Source organism: Nansenia antarctica, assembly GCF_963989245.1.
Source record: "Nansenia antarctica genome assembly, chromosome: 3".
Taxonomy (NCBI): Eukaryota; Metazoa; Chordata; class Actinopteri; order Argentiniformes; family Microstomatidae; genus Nansenia; species Nansenia antarctica.
In genome coordinates, this window is record NC_137688.1 from 43695667 (window position 1) to 43716780 (window position 21114).

The following is a 21114-nucleotide window of genomic DNA, read 5'->3' on the forward strand; positions in this document are numbered from 1 at the left end:
GTCATTTTTTAAACGGGTGGACCTTTTCTATTGCCTGATGCTCTGTTTTGGGACAGATGATAACAGAGAGGGGTGAAACAGCATGTTGTCCCTGGACATGGTCCCCCCTCCCATGGCAGACTGGGTTCATGTGAGGTCGAGAGTGGCACTGCAGGTAATGACCATGTGCTGAGACCCCTGAGCTGGCACAAACAGCAGGTGTATAGCAAGCTGCAACCTGTGTACACACACACATACGCTCACGTACGCCTGAGCCAAAATAAACATATTTCCCGCGGTCTCCACTATGCTGCCACCAATGTATGTGGGGGTTGGGTGTGCATAGTCGTGGGCCTGTGTGTGACTCTGTGTAAGCACAAGTGTATATGGAAAGTAAATCACAGAAACCAGAAATTTAAGAGAGATCGTTGTCTTGTTAAGTCAGTGGTTTTAATACCTGATGGAGGAGGGTTTGCGCGGGCTCTGGACACACACACACACACACACACACACACACACACACACACACTCTAATCTCACCATCCATTCCTACACAGCCCATTATAAAAAAGGTATAGTATATAACCAACTCAAAGCTACACTCACAGTATGACACTGACACTCAACCTCAACTTCTGTCTGTCCAGGGGTGCACGACTGCACTCATTGTGTGTGAAAGTGAGAAGGGATGATACTAGAGTATGTTCTACATACAGTAGGTGCCCTAATATTCTCTAGAGTGGTATAGTAGGCTACATGTAAATGACCTCATATAAAGGTGAATGACATTGAACACACTGTTACTCTAACCCAGGGTTGGCATGTTCTGGGATTGTAAACGTAATTTGTATTCATCAATCTCCACACACAATTTATTGGTGGATTTTTCATTGAAACAGAAGGCATTTTAATGGACTGTGCACAAGTGTAGTTTTGAATGTCCAGTTTCCCCAAAGGCCATTATGGTTTTACTTGTCTCCATCACCACAAACAAGATGAGCGCTAATGCTGCATATATGAAAAATAGTAAGTAGGCTACAATGTACGTGATTCGTAGAAAGTGCAATTAAGTGTGAGTGGCTCAGCACTGCTGTGTGCCACTTTGCTTTATTATATAAATGTTTGATTCTAATAACATCTAATAACATTCTAATAACATCAAAACAAGTTTCGTAGTGTGAAACCAACCTTCTGCAAATCTATTGTGTCTCGGAGCCACCAGTGTTTTTTGTTCAGTGATTAAGGAGAGATACAGCAGCTTTACACTCTGCATCAGATCGTGTTGTAAATAGCCAACAGATGGCAAAACCGGTGGATGTGTATTTCCCAGTCGGCTTAATGAATGAACGAATGAATGAATTATCTTTATTTACATTGTGCATTTTGTATTTATTTGTTTACAGCAGAGCCATGTTTAAAACGGATTGTAAGTGTGGCACATAATAGTGGAGCCCTCTCTGAAGTAAGTCAAGTAGAGCTTTGAATGACCAAACTTCCATTCCACTTCAGCATCATCTTGACAGAACAAAATAGAGCGATTGTTGTCAGAACAGATCATTTTGTTGTCTGCATAACAGTGAAAGGAAATATTGTATTTATGGATAATCTGGCCTAGTGGAAGCATGTATAAAGGGTTCTAAAATGGAGCCTTGTATTTCACTTGGGCTGAGAAAGAGACAAACTTTCCTAGACCAACAGAACTGTCTGCCTGAGAGGTAGGAACCATTTATTTCAAGGCAGTGTCTGTAATCCCTACACAATATCTAAGGTGGTTTATTAAAATGGTATGATCGATTGTATCAAAGGCTGCACTAAGATCAAAAACTAAATTATTCATATTGGCTGCAGCAGGTCTGGACAGAGAGGCTACCTTCTTGTTTTTACAGTAGGAATTTATACTATCAATAGAGAAAATACTGCCGGATCCACTGGTATGAACTGTGTTGTTAAAATTATGAATGTGAGACAGTAGATCAGAAGCCTTTCCTACTATACCAATGTGTCTTTGGTTTGTACTTCGGTTGACATAAATTGCACATTAGGCTACTATAAGAAATATAATTTCTAAGCATTTCTGGAAGCATCTTGGCTAGCCTGTGTTTCATTGCCTAACCTGGGCACCCTGCCTAAGATCTGCAGGGTGCCCAGGGACTCGTGTTCAGGCAGAATGGAGGCAAGGCGGGTGAAACTCAACATGCTGGTCACAGCAAACAGCACCTCAGAGATCAGGTGGATCCTGCCACCACTGATCTTGCTCTGCAATCACCACAATGGCTAGCCTTACTGTAGCTATAAGATACTATTCAGGTAGGGATAGTTCACTCTATCTAGTCGATATCTGTGATTAACCATACTGTATATACAGTACCTTCACTCCAGTCAATAACCAATGCACTTTACATGTCCTTATCCTGTTTATTTAGCAACTTACAGCAGACGCGTTGATAAATATGTTGCTAAATTATCAGGGTAAGGACTTGGAAAGTGCTTTGGTGTATCGACTCTGGTAAAGGCATGTGGCTACTCATAGAAATTAGATTTTAGAGGCAACTGTCCCGCTGCCTGACATAGCAGATGACACATATTTTGTTGGCTTGGGCCACATGTGAGAACACTGGATGGTGTGAGTTGGTACCAGATGTTTATGTGTGACTGACAAAGATTGAAGGACATCTCACATGTTTGGGTGAAGTAGGCACACTCCTCAGCGAAGTTCTGGTCCTGACATAGGAAGTGGCTCCTGAGTATGATCAGCCATGCTGAGCGAAGGAGGCAATGTACAGTACATGCTGAGCACCATCATGTCCAGGATGCAAACCCTCTACCCTCACCTTGCATTCACCCCAGAAGTAACCTGGAGGGGGACGGGGGGACGGGCATCATGACATCCTCTAGAATTCCTAAAAGACACGTAGAAACCTAGTTTCCCAGATCTAGGTTAAGCACTGAACCTTCTTAAAAGTAGAATTGAGTCAAGGATTTGGCTTAACATGTCCAGGAAACTGCCCCTTGTGGCTAAACTCTTATGTGAAGCCTGAAACTTAAGCACTGAGTATAACATTGACCTACCAGTCACCCAGATCATATGGAAGGAGTTATGGATGATATTTTGCTCACGGGATGCAAATTCACACACCAAATGGAGGACAGCACTTGCTGGCAGATGGGATGAGTCACAAACATGAGGTGGAAAAAAAGGTGAAAAAATGAGTGAAAACTACACTTCACACAACAAGATCGTTCCAGTATGTTTGTGTTGTATAGTTTGTTTGAAGACAATTTTGTTTAGGAGAATGTGAGGAAAATCAATAGAGGATGGTAATGCAATTCAATTAACACTAACTTTATTTTCCTGTGAGGGAACTTCATTTGTAGAAATAGTGCATACAGTACAAGACACAAGGGTGGTTGTGGTTATCCACATACAATACAAGACACCAAATGTACTGTTGACCTGTTTCTGATTGTAAGTGATGGCTTGACATGGCGTGACAGACTTGAGATCCCCTCCTTGAAGGTTTGCTGGTCCAGCTCATCTTCATCATCCACGTCACAGTTGTTGAGAATGGTGGTGACCTCACTCTGGTTCCGTCCCAAAAGCTCTACTGCAAAGTCCTGACACAGCTCCTCTAGAGTCTAGACTCAGGTACTGGGGCTGTGGAACATTATATGAATATGGAATAAGGACACACACACACACACACACACACACAAAGTGGGAGAAAACCTATAATGCCCTCATGTTACTATGACACCTCCTAACAAGTAGCCTGGCTGATGAAACAGGAAGCAACATGTATTCCCTTAAGATGACACGTTGATCAATTGACCATGACCTTCTGACGATTTTCTTTCTGCCTCATTTGGAGAAGTACGTTCGTTTCATCCGGAGGGCTGCGTATTAATTACACTGATGGACTCTGGTGGACCTCCTGAGCTCTCGGAGGAAGCTGGGACGCCGGCTGTGCACTCACGACATACCTTTGCAATTCAAATTAGACAATACATCAACCTTTGACGGGTATACATTTTATTCACTGTATAAATCTACTGATAATGTACAATAATAGAAAAAACAAGAACATGTGCTTGTAGCAATGCACTGCTTGTGTTCTGTGTGTTTAATTGAATGCTTAGGTAGAATGATGTTGCTAAGTCATGGCAATAGATTTATTGTACAAGCAAAAGCAACAGGTTATTTTTGCCTCACCGAATGCAATGACATGTTTACCTACCTTGTTAAGTAGGCTAGCCTACTCAGTAAGTGGTAGTGGTTTATTATGACAATCTCGGAATGATTTATTGTCTGTCTGTCTGTCTGTCTTATTCATTCTATTTTGTATCCATCCATTATTATGACAAGGTATCAACCATCTTTGAGAGCAATACATTATATAATGCTTTAACAGAGCTATTTTGGCTTCAAAGGCACAATCTGTGATGCGTGCATCTGTTAAATGGCCGTTTAATTTATTTATACCCATTGATTCTCAAAGAATATGACTCATGACACGAGTCAGCTTAGACCTAACCATAACCCTAACGACTATCACTCCTTATCATGAACCAAGGTTACTTCATTTCACTTTCACTTCATTGTTAGTAAATAATATATTTGTAAACAAACCATGCAAGCTTTAAAATATGGTTTTAAATGATCATTTCATTTTCATGGACTTAGTCCTTGCATCCAGAGCCCTGTCTATGAATTTGACAGTGGTCACATTTATGATTTTCCCAGCCCCATCTTTCATCCTCATACCAAACAAGTGGTGGACCACCCAATCGGTTGATAAGCGACTTACGGATGCCATCTTGAACTTCCATTTAGTGCACGGCACAGGTTTATCTGTGACCACGAACTGGGGAGCACAAATGTGAATAAATTAATCACAAGGAAGAAGCCGAGTGAGGGAGGGAGAGAGGGAAGGAGGGAGAGAGGGAGTGTAGAATTAAATCAGTTTAATTAAGGCTGCTGAGATGACAGAGGCTTTTACTCCATGTCTATTGGATTACCAGGAATGCAACCTTCCTACGACAATCTGCATTATCAACGCAATCTCTCTTTCTTTCTCTCTCCCACCCTCCCTGTCCTTCTCTCTCTCTTCCCCTCACTCCTTGTCTTTCTCCCTCCCTCTCCCGTTGCATATGGGCTGTACTTGGGTCGTGGGGAGAGCGCTCTGCCAGTTGTGTGTGTGTGTGTGCAGTAGAAGCGTGAGAAGGAACTCCAAACCCAGCCAGGCTGAATGAAAAGCCTGGCTCTCTCCAGCTGGTGGGATATATAGCCCTGGCAGAGTACTGTGGTGCGACCGAGCCCACAGATAAAGGTAAGACTGTGTGTGTGTGTGTGTGTGTGTGTGTGTGTGTGTGTGTCTGTCTGCCTGTCTCAACAGTCCTCCACTGGACAGGTGTGCATGAGCAGGAGTGCTGGAGGACTCGACAGGACTGACCGTGATCCTCACACTGTCAGTCCTGGAACACCAGTGCTTCCTTCTTCACACTGAATTTGGATTCATTTGGAAAACCTTTTAGTGTTTCAGGTTAATATGCTTGTTGTAATTCCTTATGATATGTTTGTGTTTTGCATATCTCAACCCCTGCCTTTTTCTCAGTCAAGTAACTTTTGACTTCCTTTTATTGTCCAATCTTACAATAGATTTGTACATTTACATTGGTACAGAGAGATACAGCGGAGAAGCAGTGTTTTCTCTATGCCCTTGCTATATAATTTAGTTTATGAATGCCCATTGATGTTTATTGTAAAACATCTTGGTTGAATTAGGAGCTGAAGAAATGACTCACTTTATTTAATTGTGAACCATTATGTACAGCATTAAAGCCATGGAGGGAATCTGGAATCCTTTTAAAGACACAGCACAAAACACTTTTCAATCACCTGGCCTCCGTTGAGGCTGTCATAATTGGTTCGTGACAATATTGCTCTCTAAAGGCTCTTTTTTTTCTCAGGCCCCCTGCTGTATAAGTATGATAATTGCAGTCTGTGCTCCAGCACAAGATAGCAGTATGAGACAGATTGCTGGATTGTTTGAATAGAGTGTGTATTATTCTTTGTGCAGACAGTCACTCATTCTGCTGTTTGCTTGGTGGCACAGGAGGGAGCTTGCCTAATTGCATTTTGACAGCATGTCCGACAGCACGACTGTGGGTAACCAACGGCCACAGGAGGTAATGGGGGGTGAATTCAAGCCCTTGGACAGCTCCACTTTTAGCCATTTCCTTTTTTAGGAAACAGATGAGAGAAAGTAGCTTAATATAGCCACCTGGCTGCTGCTGCTCACGTCTCTCCAATCTGTCTCACCTGGGCCTCTGTCCAGCTCAGAACCACTGACCACCCACCACTTTCTCTGTCGTCATGCTCAGGCCTGGAGGTGACGCTGTGAATATGACCGTGTCGGATTTTCGAACAGTGTAACCTTGTTCTTAAGCGAACGTGATCCACAGAATCACTAACAGTGTAACCGTATTCAGAAGCAAAGGTGATTCACAGAATCACTAACAGTGTAACCTTATTCAGAAGCGAAACTGATTCATAGAATCACTAACAGTGTAACCTTATTCAGAAGCAAAAGTGATTCACAGAATCACTAACAGTGTAACCGTATTCAGAAGTGAAAGTGATTCACAGAATCACAAAAATTCAGAAGCAAAAGTGATTCACAGTACTCACTCTTTCAAATCAAATCAACGTTTTATTTGTATTGATTGTAGCTTATGACTATTCACAAGTACTATGGCAGGTTGTGTGTAGCGTTGTTTCTACTTATAACTGGTTGCATGACTGAGGGCTCTTATACAAATGTAACGATTATTCTAATTGTTCACCAAATGTCGCAGGCATTTCTAACGAGCAACATTTTAATTTTGCAATACAACGAATTCAAACTCAAAGAGAATCACCTACTGTCGAACTCAGATTAAAGGTCGGGTGTGTCAACAGTATGCGCTGCATAGACAAACTGCACAATCTCAAACATAATTAATCTCTCTCAGAAGTGTCTAGATGTTAAAATAAATGGGTGTGTTGTAATTGTAGGCCTATTGATTTCCCCATACTTTGGAGGCCTGTTGTGAAACGTCAGAGTGAGTGATAGCACTTAGCCGACTGCGTCACATGGTGTACATTGCCTGACTGGACAGAGCTTCATGCCTAACTTTTAGGAATGCATCTTATCTTTCTCAAGGCAGAGTTGTGCAGAAGTCACACCGACATGGAGAGGGACATGACCTTAGGCTTTGTGCTCAATGGTTCACACATTTACCCTGTATCAAATGTAAAAAGACAAATCCGTTCAGTTCTATCAAGATAGCTTGTATAGCAAGTTTGCTGTGGGCATTACATTTGAGTTACCTTATTGAAGTTGGTCCATTAGAGTTGATCTACTATAGCAGGGGTCGGCAATAGGCGGCCCGTGGGCCATTGCTGGCCCGTCACCAATAATATTTGGCCCAGCAGATTATTTTGAGAATCCACTTTTTTTATTTTTTTTATTTATAATAATATCGGACCGACAGTCCCACATATAGCGCCTATAATGTCCGAATAGAGAATCGAACTCCACCTGAATAATGCTTATTGTACTTTTATCCATGTTGAGAGTGAATGACACAGGGACAGACAATCAGGCAGCAAGGTGCACCGAAGCGCACTGACGCTGAACCCCTCAGAGTGAATCATAAGCAGGTGGACAACGCGTCACGGTGCTGAAATAGCCGACATACCGTGTGTGGTTTGAACAAAATAACACGAGCTCAGTAAGCCATTCAAACGTAATGTTTACGTATATGTGACTGCAACACACATATGAACAGTAACAACGCAAATTCTGTTTAATTTTCTGAAAAACATTGAAAACAAAATCGGCGCAAACAAAAAGCATCTCCCATCGGTCAGTATTTGCTTGATATCTGGTGATATTGACGTCACTTTAATCCACAGGCAGTTCTCAAGGTTTTTATGCATCCATCGATTCCTCTCGTGCGTCTTCGCATTCATTGACGAAAAGGACGACTCGCATGTATAGAAAGGGAACATTGTGAGCACGGAAAATGTCTCTCACAACGGCTTTGCATTGATGAAACCAGGTAGGATGAACGTATAGTTCGCTGTCCATTCCTCTTTAAATGCCCTGTTTCCACCGTCAACTTTCCTCTTTAGACCTTTGAAGAGTGACATTATGTTTCACTTGCTAGCAGGTTAAATGTTTGGCTAACTTCACCCGGCACGCAAATGTAACAGAGTTGGGAATGTATGTTTAGTTGTGGTGAATGTAGATGAGTTTCGCCGTGCTTTGAGCAGCCCTGGTTGTTGTTGGAGCCCCCCCTTTGGAGTTTGGGTGTACTGCAGGTCTGCACGTTCTTTGTGCTTCTCTTGTTGCCGTACTTGCGGTGGTGCGTCAGAACATGGCCGCCACCTTAATGGATTCACAAGCAGACCAGAGAAGAATTGTGTTCTATATGTCTTCTCTGCAGGTCAAATAAACGAATTAAATGAAAGAAGTTTGGCTGTTTGACCATCGTTACACTGGTGCCGTGACACGTCGATCTCAAGATCAGCTGAACGCCGATCTCCGTGGATGCTGCGTGGATGCCAGGTCTTAGTGTGATAGATCAAGTGTGGTCAGAGTATTATAGTAAATGGTCATTCAGTCTGAGGTCTGTGATTATATCAGTTTAAAAAGTGCTTTGATTGTTTTGGTTTTTATGTCCTGCTGTAACTTTATATTTTTTTTTAAACATTATTATTATTATTATTTTTTTCATTCAGTAATATTACACAACGCAAGTCTGTACCACTATGGCTCAGAGGCCAGGTTTTAATGATGAGATTTTTGCCAGTCCAGTGTTGCCTATGGGGAGGGGTGCATGGGGGGCATGTCAGAGCAGAGCAGACAGTGCTGTCATAGACATTGACAGTGCTGTCAATAGTAGGGAGGTGGGGTGTTCCCAGTTGTTTACTGACAGTGGTAGAGGCACAGGGTCAGGTCAGGACCCAGGTTGTGCTGCTGTCGGACAGTTTACAGGGGAGGCTCCTCCCACATCCACACCCAGTGTTAATGACACTGAAGCTCTTCATCACCTTTCAGACATGATGGGTCAGCTAGGTGCTCAGATTGGCGAGTCCATTGTAACCAAGTTAATTTCAGCTGGTGTAGTTCACTCAAGTAGTATGAGCAGTGCACACCTCAACTGCACATCGCCTCCAGATCCTGTAACTGATCCTAATGTTGTTAGACAGGAGGTTCCGTGCGTTACTGTGAATGTAACATCAGACAGGGAACCACCAATGTTCCGAGGTGATAGTTCTGATAAGTGTTCAGTCCAGGACTGGATTGACATGTCTAAAGCTTATCTGAGAAAGCAGAAATGTCCAATGCATGAACAGGCTGAGGAGATACTGGCAAGGCTGATGGGTAAGGCAAAGGATGTTGTGAGGGTTGGTTTGCGAAGCGATCAGACACTTGATGTGAAGCAGAACCCTGATCTCATCTATGATATCCTTCTCAAGTACTTCAGTGATGTGTCATCATGCCTCCCGTTGTCAGATTTCTATGCCACTCTACCCAGACCCAATGAGAACCCTGTAGACTACTGGTTGAGGATCAACAAAGCAGCTGATGTAGCTGGTGAGGGCCTTCGCAGACAAGGTAGGAGGATGGAGAACGTGGGTGAAGAGGTAGCACGGATGTTTGTCAGGCATTGCCCGGACTCTGGACTATCCCGTATTCTGGAATGCAAGGCTATTGAGGAGTGGAGCTCACGAGACATACAGTTGAAGATTGATAATTATCAGAGAGAGCTGAGAGCCTCTGGCAGGACCGGTAGTTTTGTGCCATTGAAGAGCCATGCCACCGCCCTCCACACTGTGCAGTCTCATCCAGAGCCTTCGATTCAGTCTGTGTCTGAGCAGTGTTCCACCCAGTACCCCCCTGCTCCTGCCCATAGTCCAGTGTACCACACACAGTGTCTGCCTTCTACCCTCATTCCTTCCCAGGACCATGCTTTAGGCCAGCTTCCGTGCCCCTCCTCCGCGACTGCTGTGGCCCAGAACACTCAGCAATCTGAAGACAGGATTCTTGCTCGCATTATGGAGAGGCTGGAGCAGATGATGGGGAAAGTGCAGCAGCGTGACAGTGCTCCTCGTGGTGGAAGATACCAGGGTGGCGCCCGTGAGAAGGCCTGCCGAGTCTGTGATGACAGTAGACACACTACCATCTCACACTGCATGTCAGAGAGGCTGTGCTTTGTCTGTTTAGCCCCAGGTCACACAAAAGTTGAGTGTCCCACCAGGTCGTCCCGAGCACCTCAGCCTCAGGGAAACTAGGTGGCCTGTATTCAGAGGGAGAAAGTATAGGTCGCCAAGTAAACTCCCATTGTGAGGACGAATCTAGTGCTGAGACAGTGTATATAGCTCTCAAAAGCTCAAGTGATAACTCTGAAGATATTGTTTATCAGAATACGCATACAATTAGTGGTAGTGACAGCCTTTTCTACACACCTGTGACAGTTGGTAATACAGTGACTCTAAATGCTATGCTAGACAGTGGGTCTATGGCTTGTACAATGAGTAAGACGGCAGAGGGAAAGCTTAGAGAGGTTGGAGTTGCTACAGAGCATAACCAGTTCAGTTCAAATGTGGTGCTTGTTGGCTGTGGTGGTCGCCGTGTCAAGCCTGAGTCAGCTTTCAACGTGGAAATGGAGGTGTATGGCTGTAGGATTATGGTTCCCACTCTGGTAGTTGAAGGCCAGCATGATGAGTTGATACTAGGCACCAATGTTATTAAATATATCCTCCGGCAGTATAAGCAATGTGATGGCTACTGGAAGGCTGTGTCTACGCCCTGTCCTGCTGGCGATCCAGAATCTGAACAGTTTCTCTCGATGCTCGCTGGTCTGAACCGTTGGCGAGGTGACGTCATACCTGACAAGATAGGCACAGTCAGGTGCAACTCAGCCGTGTGTCTTGAGCCTGGTCGGGAGTACCTGATGTGGGGCAAGCTACCCAAGTCCACTATTGTGTCTCCTGGTAGCGCTGTGATGACAGAGCCCACATCGTGTCGCTCAGCTCCAAGAGGGGTTCTGGTGGCCAGAGTTGTTACTCCTTTGTGGGGAGACGGATGGGTTCCATTGAAGCTGATCAACTCGTCCGACAGGCCCGTCTTGGTAAGACGCAATGCTAAATTGGCCGACGTCTTCTCCTGCATTGCGCTCGAGGACATGGATGAGACCGGACCTGCTGAGGTCCCACTACTCAGTTGCTGTCAAGTAACCCCGTCCAGTGAAAATGCGGCCCGCACTGTTGATGAGGAACTGAAGTACATGGGATTGAGTGGGCTCGACATACACTCCTGTGACGTGTCTGAACAGTGTAGAAGCAAGATGGCTGACCTGGTTGTACGCTACAAGGACATCTTCTCACGCCATCACCTGGATTGTGGAGAGGCAAAGGGCTTCATACATCGCATTCACCTCTCAGATCACAGGCCATTCCGGCTCCCATTCAGACGAGTGCCCCCCAGTCAGTATCAGAAGTTGCGCCAAGTACTGAGTGAGATGGAGGAGAAAGATATAATCAGGAAGTCAACCAGTGAATATGCATCTCCGTTGGTTCTTGTATGGAAAAAGAACGGAGATCTCCGTATCTGTACAGACTTTCGCTGGCTGAACAAGAGGACCCTGAAGGATGCTCACCCTCTCCCTCACCAGGCCGACTGCTTAGCTGCACTTGGAGGTAACTCCTTGTTTAGTACTATGGATCTAACCTCAGGGTTTTATAACATGCCACTACACGAGGATGACAGAAAGTACTCTGCCTTTACAACACCTATGGGCTTGTATGAGTATAATCGCCTCCCGCAGGGCCTCTGTAATAGTCCTGGGAGCTTCATGCGTATGATGACTAGCATTTTCGGAGACCAGAACTATCTGAGCTTACTGGTTTATCTGGATGATTTATTGGTGTACGCCCCTGATGAGAGGACAGCTCTGGAACGCTTGGAGATGGTGTTCAGTAGACTGCGTGGTCATAACCTGAAATTGGCCCCCAAGAAGTGTTTTTTTCTCCGGAAATCCGTCAAATTCCTCGGCCACATAATTAATGACAACGGTGTGTTGACTGATCCCAGCAAAGTTGAGAGCATCGCAAAGATGACAAGTGCTGACCTGATGGAAGCGGACGGTGTAACCCCCTCACAGAAACGAATCAGATCTTTCTTGGGGATGATCAATTATTACCAGCACTTTGTGCCTAGCTTCTCCGCTATTGCAAAGCCTCTCTTCTCTCTGTTGACGGGCCAGAAGAGAAAAGGGAAGGTGAAACAGTCCAAACAAAGGTCACAAAGCAGGAAGTTGAAGGTTACTGACTGGACCCCCGAAACGGAGCAGGCTTTCCAGAAGCTGAAAACGGCGCTGGTTGAGACGGCTGTCCTGGCTCACCCTGATTTCAGCCGTCCCTTCATGCTGTCAACGGACGCGTCCCTTGATGGCATCGGTGCTGTCCTGTCGCAGATCCAAGAGGGTGAAGACCGAGCGAGGCCAATCGCATTCGCCAGCAAGTCCCTCTCTCAGTCTCAGAGAAACTACCCAGCCCATCGGTTGGAATTCCTAGCCTTGAAGTGGAGTGTCTGTGACAAGTTTAGCCATTGGTTGAAGGGGCATGATTTCACTGTTTGGACGGACAATAATCCATTGACTCATATCATGACGAAGCCCAAGCTGGACTGCTGCGAGCAACGATGGGTGGCTAAGTTAGCGAGCTATAACTTCGACATCAAGTACGTGCCAGGCCCACAGAATGTTGTCGCTGATGCCTTGAGTCGTGTGCCTTTCGTCAAGCAGAGAGTCAGTCACAGATTACTTGAAGAGCCCTACAAGAATCTCCTCTCCGAAGTCCAGGATGTGTCGAGTGCTTCTGTACAGGACGCCTTCCGGTCGTCCAATGATAGTGGTGACACTCCACGCCAGGCAGAGAGTTACGCTCAAAGTGTCCCATCACCTCTGCATGTCCACGCTCAGTCTATGGAGATGGATGAAGTGTCTGTTGTTCTACAGTCATATGACGATCTGTGGGAGGTCGGAGCAAGAACGCGTGCTGTAGCAGTCTTGCACCATTTGCCTCAGTTAGTCCCAGGTGGTCAGGATTCACTTCCTGCTTACAGTGAGAAGGAACTCCGGGATGAACAGCTCAGAGACAGAACTCTCTCTCGAGTCTTGTACTATGTGGAGAGACATCGGAGACCCTCCAGGAGAGAGAGAGATAAGGAATCAGTCACAGTCATGAGGTACCTGAAGCACTGGGAGAAACTTGTTGTGAGCAATGGGATACTCTACAGAGTCTCGAGGGATCAAGTCGTGAAGTCAAAACGCCGCCAGTATGTGGTTCCTGAGTCTAAGAAAGTTGAAGTTCTGAGAGGTGTTCATGACCATGCCGGCCATCAAGGTCAGTTCAGGAGTCTTGGCTTGGCCAGACAGAGGTTCTTCTGGCTCAACCTCGACAGAGACGTAAGAGACTACGTCCGTAACTGCCAGTGGTGTATTGTCAGTAAGACTGTTGAACCTGCTGCGAGAGCGCCTTTGCAGAGTATCACATCAACCAGGCCACTTCAGCTGGTTTGCATTGATTTCTGGTCAGCGGAGGACTCAAGGAACAAGTCAGTTGATGTGTTAGTTGTTACTGACCATTTTACAAGAATGGCCCAGGCATTCCCCTGCAAAGATCAGTCAGCCAAACAGGTGGCGAGAGTTCTATGGGACAAGTTCTTCTGCGTCTTTGGGTTCCCAGAACGTATCCACAGCGACCAGGGAGCTAGCTTCGAGAGTCAACTAGTGAGTGAGCTGCTCAGAGTCTCCGGTGTCAGAAAGTCGCACACAACCCCGTATCACCCGATGGGTAACGGTAGTGTGGAACGTTTCAATAGAACTCTCGGTAACATGATCCGAGCGCTTGAACCAGAGGCAAAAATCAACTGGCCGAGGCGTTTGCAAACTCTGACGTTCATGTACAATAGCACAGCGCATGAGTCAACTGGCTATGCACCTTTCTATCTGATGTTTGGGCGTACTCCTCGTCTCCCTGTCGATATACTCTTCCGGACAGTCCTGAATGATCCAGCTGTGGTCAGCTACGACAAGTATGTGATGTCTCTCACGAAGGATCTGAGAGAAGCTATGGTCATAGCCCAGGAACATGTCATAAAAGAACAGCACCGTCACACAGAGCTCTACAACAGACGAGTAAAAGGGCCCACCATTGACGTCGGAGACCGTGTGCTGTTGGCGAACAAGAGAGAGAGAGGAAAGAGAAAGGTGGCTGATCGTTGGGAGTCTACTGTATACACTGTGGTGGATAGGAACTCTGAGACTCACACATATAGGATACAAGACACTGTCACTGGACGAGAGAAGGTAGTCCACCGTAATCTATTGTTGTTGGTGAACTTTCTGCCGGTGTATGATACGAGTGTGATCTCTGACCCAGTTTCATCCCTGTCTGCTGTTCATACATCAAATGAGCCAAGTGACATGTCCGTGTCGGAAGTGGAACAGGATTCCTTGCCTGGGGAAGTGAGTAGAGGAACCGCGTTCGAGTCGGAGAGAGTGGATTCCTGTCCTGGGAGTGAGGGAGGGGAGGTTGAAGACATGGAGTATGGGGGAAGAGCTGTTCGGGAGAGGGATGTTCCCTTGACTGTTCCAGAGCCCAAGGATCCCAAGGGAAGAACCCTGGAGTGGGTCACCCAGTTACCATTCCCTGACCACTCACGGACAGAGGCTACTAACACTGTAGTGTCTTCAGTCTCGTTTGCCCCTCAGAGGGTTCCCGAGCAGATGGCTGAGGAGCAAATGGTAGATCAGTCCATTAACTCTGATTCTAGATTTGTGGTTAGCGCTGATGATTGTACTGATGTTTCTGGTAACACAAATCAGACAGATGATGCTAGTGACACACAGCGTACTGACACTTTAGCTTCTGTCACACAGTGTGAACATCCTAGTACAGTCACACAGGTCAAGTCCAAGTTTGGTCGCCTTATCAAACCAGTTGACAGATTGATTTATACTATGTCAGGACAAGACATTATTCAAGACACTAAGTCAAACATTCGAGCTGTTTGCAGGTCAGTGTTCCAGGCTTCCCACAGTTAGATAAGCCGAAGCTCAGTTCAGTGCATGTATACACTGTGCACACTGACATCCTATGACATATAGGTTTGTTCGTTATTCTGATTGTTTCATAAGAGGTTGTGGCCTCTTGAAGGCTAGTAATACACAGTGAAAATAGGGTCTTGTGGGGTGTAGAACGCATCCTACCGCCAGTAGTTGGTTGGAGAGGTAGTTTACCTCTCTTTCCACTTCATCCTTATAGGATACTTTTCAAGTTGGCTGTCCTGTCCTTTGGCGGCCCTATGTAATAGTGTAAAAAGTAAAAAGTAGTATTTAAATGTATAGTTGCTGCTCAAGGTTGGCGAAATTCAGGGGAGGTGGGTGTAACAGAGTTGGGAATGTATGTTTAGTTGTGGTGAATGTAGATGAGTTTCGCCGTGCTTTGAGCAGCCCTGGTTGTTGTTGGAGCCCCCCCTTTGGAGTTTGGGTGTACTGCAGGTCTGCACGTTCTTTGTGCTTCTCTTGTTGCCGTACTTGCGGTGGTGCGTCAGAACATGGCCGCCACCTTAATGGATTCACAAGCAGACCAGAGAAGAATTGTGTTCTATATGTCTTCTCTGCAGGTCAAATAAACGAATTAAATGAAAGAAGTTTGGCTGTTTGACCATCGTTACACAAACAACCAATCCAATAATAATAATGTGACTTTGTCTGGGAGGAGGGGGGAATAATTATCAGAATGAAACTATGTTACATAATTATTAGAATAAGTTAGGCTACGCTACATCGTCAGTCCACACATTTATTATTCAAAAATATGGAAAAGTGTGAAACTACGTTTCAACGTTGTTGAGAATCACAACACAAACTCGCTAGTCAAGCCAAAATACTGCAACATAATGGATTGGACAGCTACCTAGTTAACTAGAACACTACTTTACATTGTTAGCAGGTTCACAAAACAAGCTGTGTTAGTTGACTAGCGATGTGTACAGTCGAAAGAAAAGTCAAAGCATTAGAACGTGTCACATTTTTAAACAATCAATTACTTAAATCAGCCTTTGATTATGTTCGGGCCCGCCATCTAGTGGCTCAAAAAAAATTTGGCCCGAGGCCAAACCTAATTGCCGACCCCTGTACTATAGTATTTGTTATGTTCTAGGCTCCTTTAAGAGCCTACGTCATTGTGTGCGCCCGGTCGCACTCTTGTTATACCGAGTCCTAACCACTAAAGCTGTAAACCAAACGTAGCACCTCTCTGTCTTTATTCTACAGTATATTATAGAAGCTAAGACACTACAAATGGCGACGAGAATACTTGCTCACTGTGTGCGAGACAGTTAGGCTACTACTATATGTCTGATTCCGATGGTGAAGGGTTTGAAGAGGCGTCGACTGAAACGGTAGAGCCCGAAGTTAACGAGGCCCGGAGACTCGCAGGCAAGATGGCACGGATCGGTCAAATTGACGTGTTTGATGAAACTCAGGAAAGTTGGGCAATTTACACAGAACGCCTGGAGCAATACTTTATTGTCAACGATATAGAAGATAATAAGAAAGTGCCTGCTTTGTTGAGTCTGATTGGTCCAAAGACCTATGGCTTGCTCCGTGATTTGACTGCTCCGGAGAAACCATCCAGTAAAACGTTTACAGAACTCGTGGGGGTATTGCAGACTCATCTGTCTCCCAAACCGCTTGTTATAGCAGAACGTTTTCGGTTCCATAAGCGGGACCAGAAAGAGGGAGAAAGTGTGAATGCTTATGCAGCAGAGTTAAGGAGACTCTGAACATTGTGCATTTGGAAATAATTTGAATGATTCACTCAGAGACCGGTTTGTCTGTGGATTACGACGTGCCAACATACAGAAACGGTTGCTAACGGAAACAGAGTTAACTTACGTGAAAGCCATAGAGATTGCCGTAAGCATGGAAATAGTCGCTAGAGACACGTTGGAATTGCAGAGCAGCAGAAGCCACGTGACTGACACTGTTCCCCAAATTCACAAAATGAATCAGGCCCGACAGCGCCCCCGTGTGGCGGAAAGGTGCTACAGATGTAATAGAGAGGGTCACAGAGCTGATGAGTGTCGATTCAGAGAAGAGATATGTCACAAATGCAGGCGCAGAGGCCACATAAAAGCAGCATGCAAAGATAAGTACAACAAAGCAGACAAAACAAAGGGATCTGTTCACGCAATGACCGAGAGAAGGGACGCAATGACGGAGAGAATTGACAGTGATTCTGATGAGAAGTTCATTGGAACCATGGAGATAAACACAGTGTCTACAGAAAGCACCAACATCATATGGGTGACGCCAGAGATAGAAAACATCCCACTGAAAATGGAACTGGATACCGGGTCAGCAGTGTCCATTATCTCCACAACAACATACAAGCGACATTTCAGGTATGTGAAGATGAGAAAGACAAATGTGTTACTCAAGACATATTCCGGAGAGAAACTGAGCCCAAAGGGGATGTTAGATGTGCAGGTCCGATATGGGGAGAAAACCCAGAAATTGCAACTATATGTAGTACAAGGAACAGGCCCCCCTCTATTTGGCAGGGACTGGCTGACTCAGATTAAGATGAACTGGGCTGAGTTGAAGATGCTGGAAACAACAAAAAACACGGACACTCACAAAAGGCTAGAGCACTTATTGAAGAAATACGAGGCAGTGTTCCATAGTCAGGGGGGGGGCCGTGAAGGATTTTGAGGCCAAACTGGTTCTTAAAGACACAACGCCCACGTTCTGTAAGGCCAGACAGGTACCGTTCTCCCTACGCCCAAAGGTTGGAGCGGAAATAGATCGCTTGCTGGATGCAGGTATCCTGTCAAAGGTTGACAGAAGTGATTGGGCCACCCCTGTGGTGCCTATCATAAAGAAAGATGGCTCTGTCAGGCTGTGTGGTGACTTTAAGGTCTCTGTGAATCCCAAGCTGCAGGTAGATCAGTATCCCCTGCCCCGTATAGATGACATATTTGCAGCTATGGCTGGGGGGAAACATTTTAGCAAAATAGACTTGAAACAAGCTTACCTACAGCTATCTGTTGAGGAGACATCCAGACCGTACTTGACCATAAACACGCACAAGGGCTTGTATAGATATAACAGGCTTGTATTTGGTATTGCATCAGCCCCGGCCATTTGGCAACGCACTATGGATCAGATCCTTCAGGGTATCCCAGGGACCCAATGCCTGTTGGATGACATGATCATCACTGGACAAACAGATGAGGAGCATCTGACCAACTTGGAGAATGTCCTCAGACGGCTAGAGGAGTATGGACTACAGGCTAATTCGCAAAAGTGTGAGTTCTTCAAGGAGAGAATCGTTTTCTGTGGACATGAAATCGACAGCAGTGGACTGCACAAAACACAAGACAAGGTAGACGCTGTGGTTGGGGCACCGCAGCCACAGAATGTGACACAGCTAAGATCATTCACAGGGCTGATAAACTATTATCGGCGCTTTCTTCCCAACCTCTCCTCAGTACTGCAGCCCCTCAACCAGCTGCTGGAGAAGAACAGAAAGTGGATGTGGACAGAACAATGTGAGAAGGCCTTCAGAGAAGCAAAACAGCTCATCACATCTGAACTGGTACTGACACACTATGACCCGGAACTCCCAGTGAAACTGGCATGTGATGCCTCTCCCTTTGGTCTAGGGGGCAGTGCTGTCACATGTTCTACAGGATGGATCAGAGAGGCCAGTGGCCTTTGCTTCAAGGGCATTGAATAGTGCAGAGAAGAACTATTCACAGATTGACAAGGAGGCATTGGCACTTGTCTGGGGAGTAAAGAAATTCCACACATACCTGTATGGCAGACATTTTACTCTAGTGACAGACCACCAGCCATTATTGTCCATATTTAGCCCACAGAAAGGTATTCCAGCAATGACTGCAGCCAGACTGCAGCGTTATGCACTCTTCCTATCTGGGCATAGGTATGACATTGAGTATAAACAGACAACCCAGCACACCAATGCTGATGGACTATCGAGACTGCCTTTGGCCACTGGAGAAGACGAGTCCAGGATGGACGCAGTGGAGGTTTTTCATGCCTCACAGCTGGAAGCCTTGCCGCTGACCAGCTCAGTGGTGAAACGGGAGACAAGACGATACTCAATCTTATCTGAGGTGTACCAATATGCCATGTCCGGATGGCCTGCCACAGGCCACAAGGACCTTGCACCATACCTGCAGAGAAAAGATGAGATAACTACACACCAGGGATGCTTGTTGTGGGGCATGAGAGTGATTGTACCCAGTAAATGCCAGAGCCAGGTTTTGCAGCAAATTCATGAAGGCCACGTAGGGACAGTAAAAATGAAAATGCTGGCCCGTAGCCACTTCTGGTGGCCCGGAGTGGATGAACAACTAGAAACGATGACAAAGAACTGTACTGGGTGCTTAGAGAACCGCCACATGCCAGCACCAGTCCCTGTCCATCCATGGGAGTGGCCTACAGAGCCCTGGCAGAGAATACATGTGGATTATGCGGGACCTTTTGAGAAACACATGTTCTTGGTTATCGTTGATGCACACTCCAAATGGCCAGAGGTTTTTTGCACGGGAACTCAGACTTCAACCCAGACCATTGAGTGTTTGAGAACAACATTCGCTCGTTTTGGGCTTCCCCTTCAGTTAGTCAGTGACAACGCACAAACGTTTGCCAGTGAAGAATTTGCACAATTCATGGCGGTAAACGGGATCAAACACACAACCTCAGCTCCATTCCACCCAGCCACAAATGGGTTAGCAGAGAGGTTTGTACAGACCCTCAAACCGGGACTCAGAGCATCCAGACAGGATGGAGGAACGCTGCAGACTAGACTGGCCCGGTTCTTGTCAGCATACCGGAACACGCCACATGCCACAAGTGAAAGCCCAGCGGTCTTGATGTTTGGGCGCACTCTGCGCACACGCCTAGATCTCATGAAGCCAAACAGACGCGATGAAGTCTTGAACAAACAGGCAAGGATGCTGCATGGCGGACAGGAGCGTCAAATCGCTACAGGACAGGAAGTCATGGTGAGAGACTATCGGCGGGGTGGGAAGTGGGCATGTGGGATAGTGCAAGCACAGACAGGCCCCCGAAGCTATGAAGTACAGGTGGGACCAAGCATGGTGTGGCGACGGCACATTGATCAGATGCATTCGACTGGAGAACAAACAGCACCGACAAAAACACCTGTACAGCCAACAATGGAGCAGGGACACTGCAGAACTACAGAGAAGGCAGACACAGCACAGCCGATGGGCATCCAAGAAGATATGGATGTAGGCGATGGAGATTCAGGGCATGAGACAAGGATAAGAGACGGTTCAGAGACTGTGGTACAGCCACCACAGGAGCCACCAGCGGCCTACAAGCGATATCCAGAGAGAGTACGCAACCCACCAGAAAGACTGGACTTATAAAGCCCTAAATAAAGAGGCCCTCGACTAGTTATGTTCAAGTAAAGAGGCCCTGGACTAGTTAGGTCAACCTAGTTATGTTAAAGAGAATGTGCAGAATGTATTGTGTTATTTGTCTAGATACAACTTAAATTGTAGAAGGGAGGAGTGTTATGTTCTAGGCTCCTTTAAGAGCCTACGTCATTGTGTGCGCCCGGTCGCACTCTTGTTATACCGAGTCCTAACCACTAAAGCTGTAAATCAAACGTAGCACCTCTCTGTCTTTATTCTACAGTATATTATAGAAGCTAAGACACTACAGTATTGGAGTCCTGATAGTGTATAGCCCTTGCTGGTGTAGTAATCCACTACTTATCACCTCAGCAGTCTTTGCATGAAGTTCTGTAAATTTTCATCTCGCCCTGTTCTGAGGTAAACTGATAGTACAGCTATTCCACCCCTCATTCTCCAGCTAGATGAAGCTCATCTCTTCCAGCACAATTGGATGCGCTTGGCCTGTCCTGTAAAATCTCTCTCTCTCTGTCACGCTCCCCATTGAACATATTCATTCACAGGGATACAATAGAAATGAAGAACAGTATCTCACACCTGT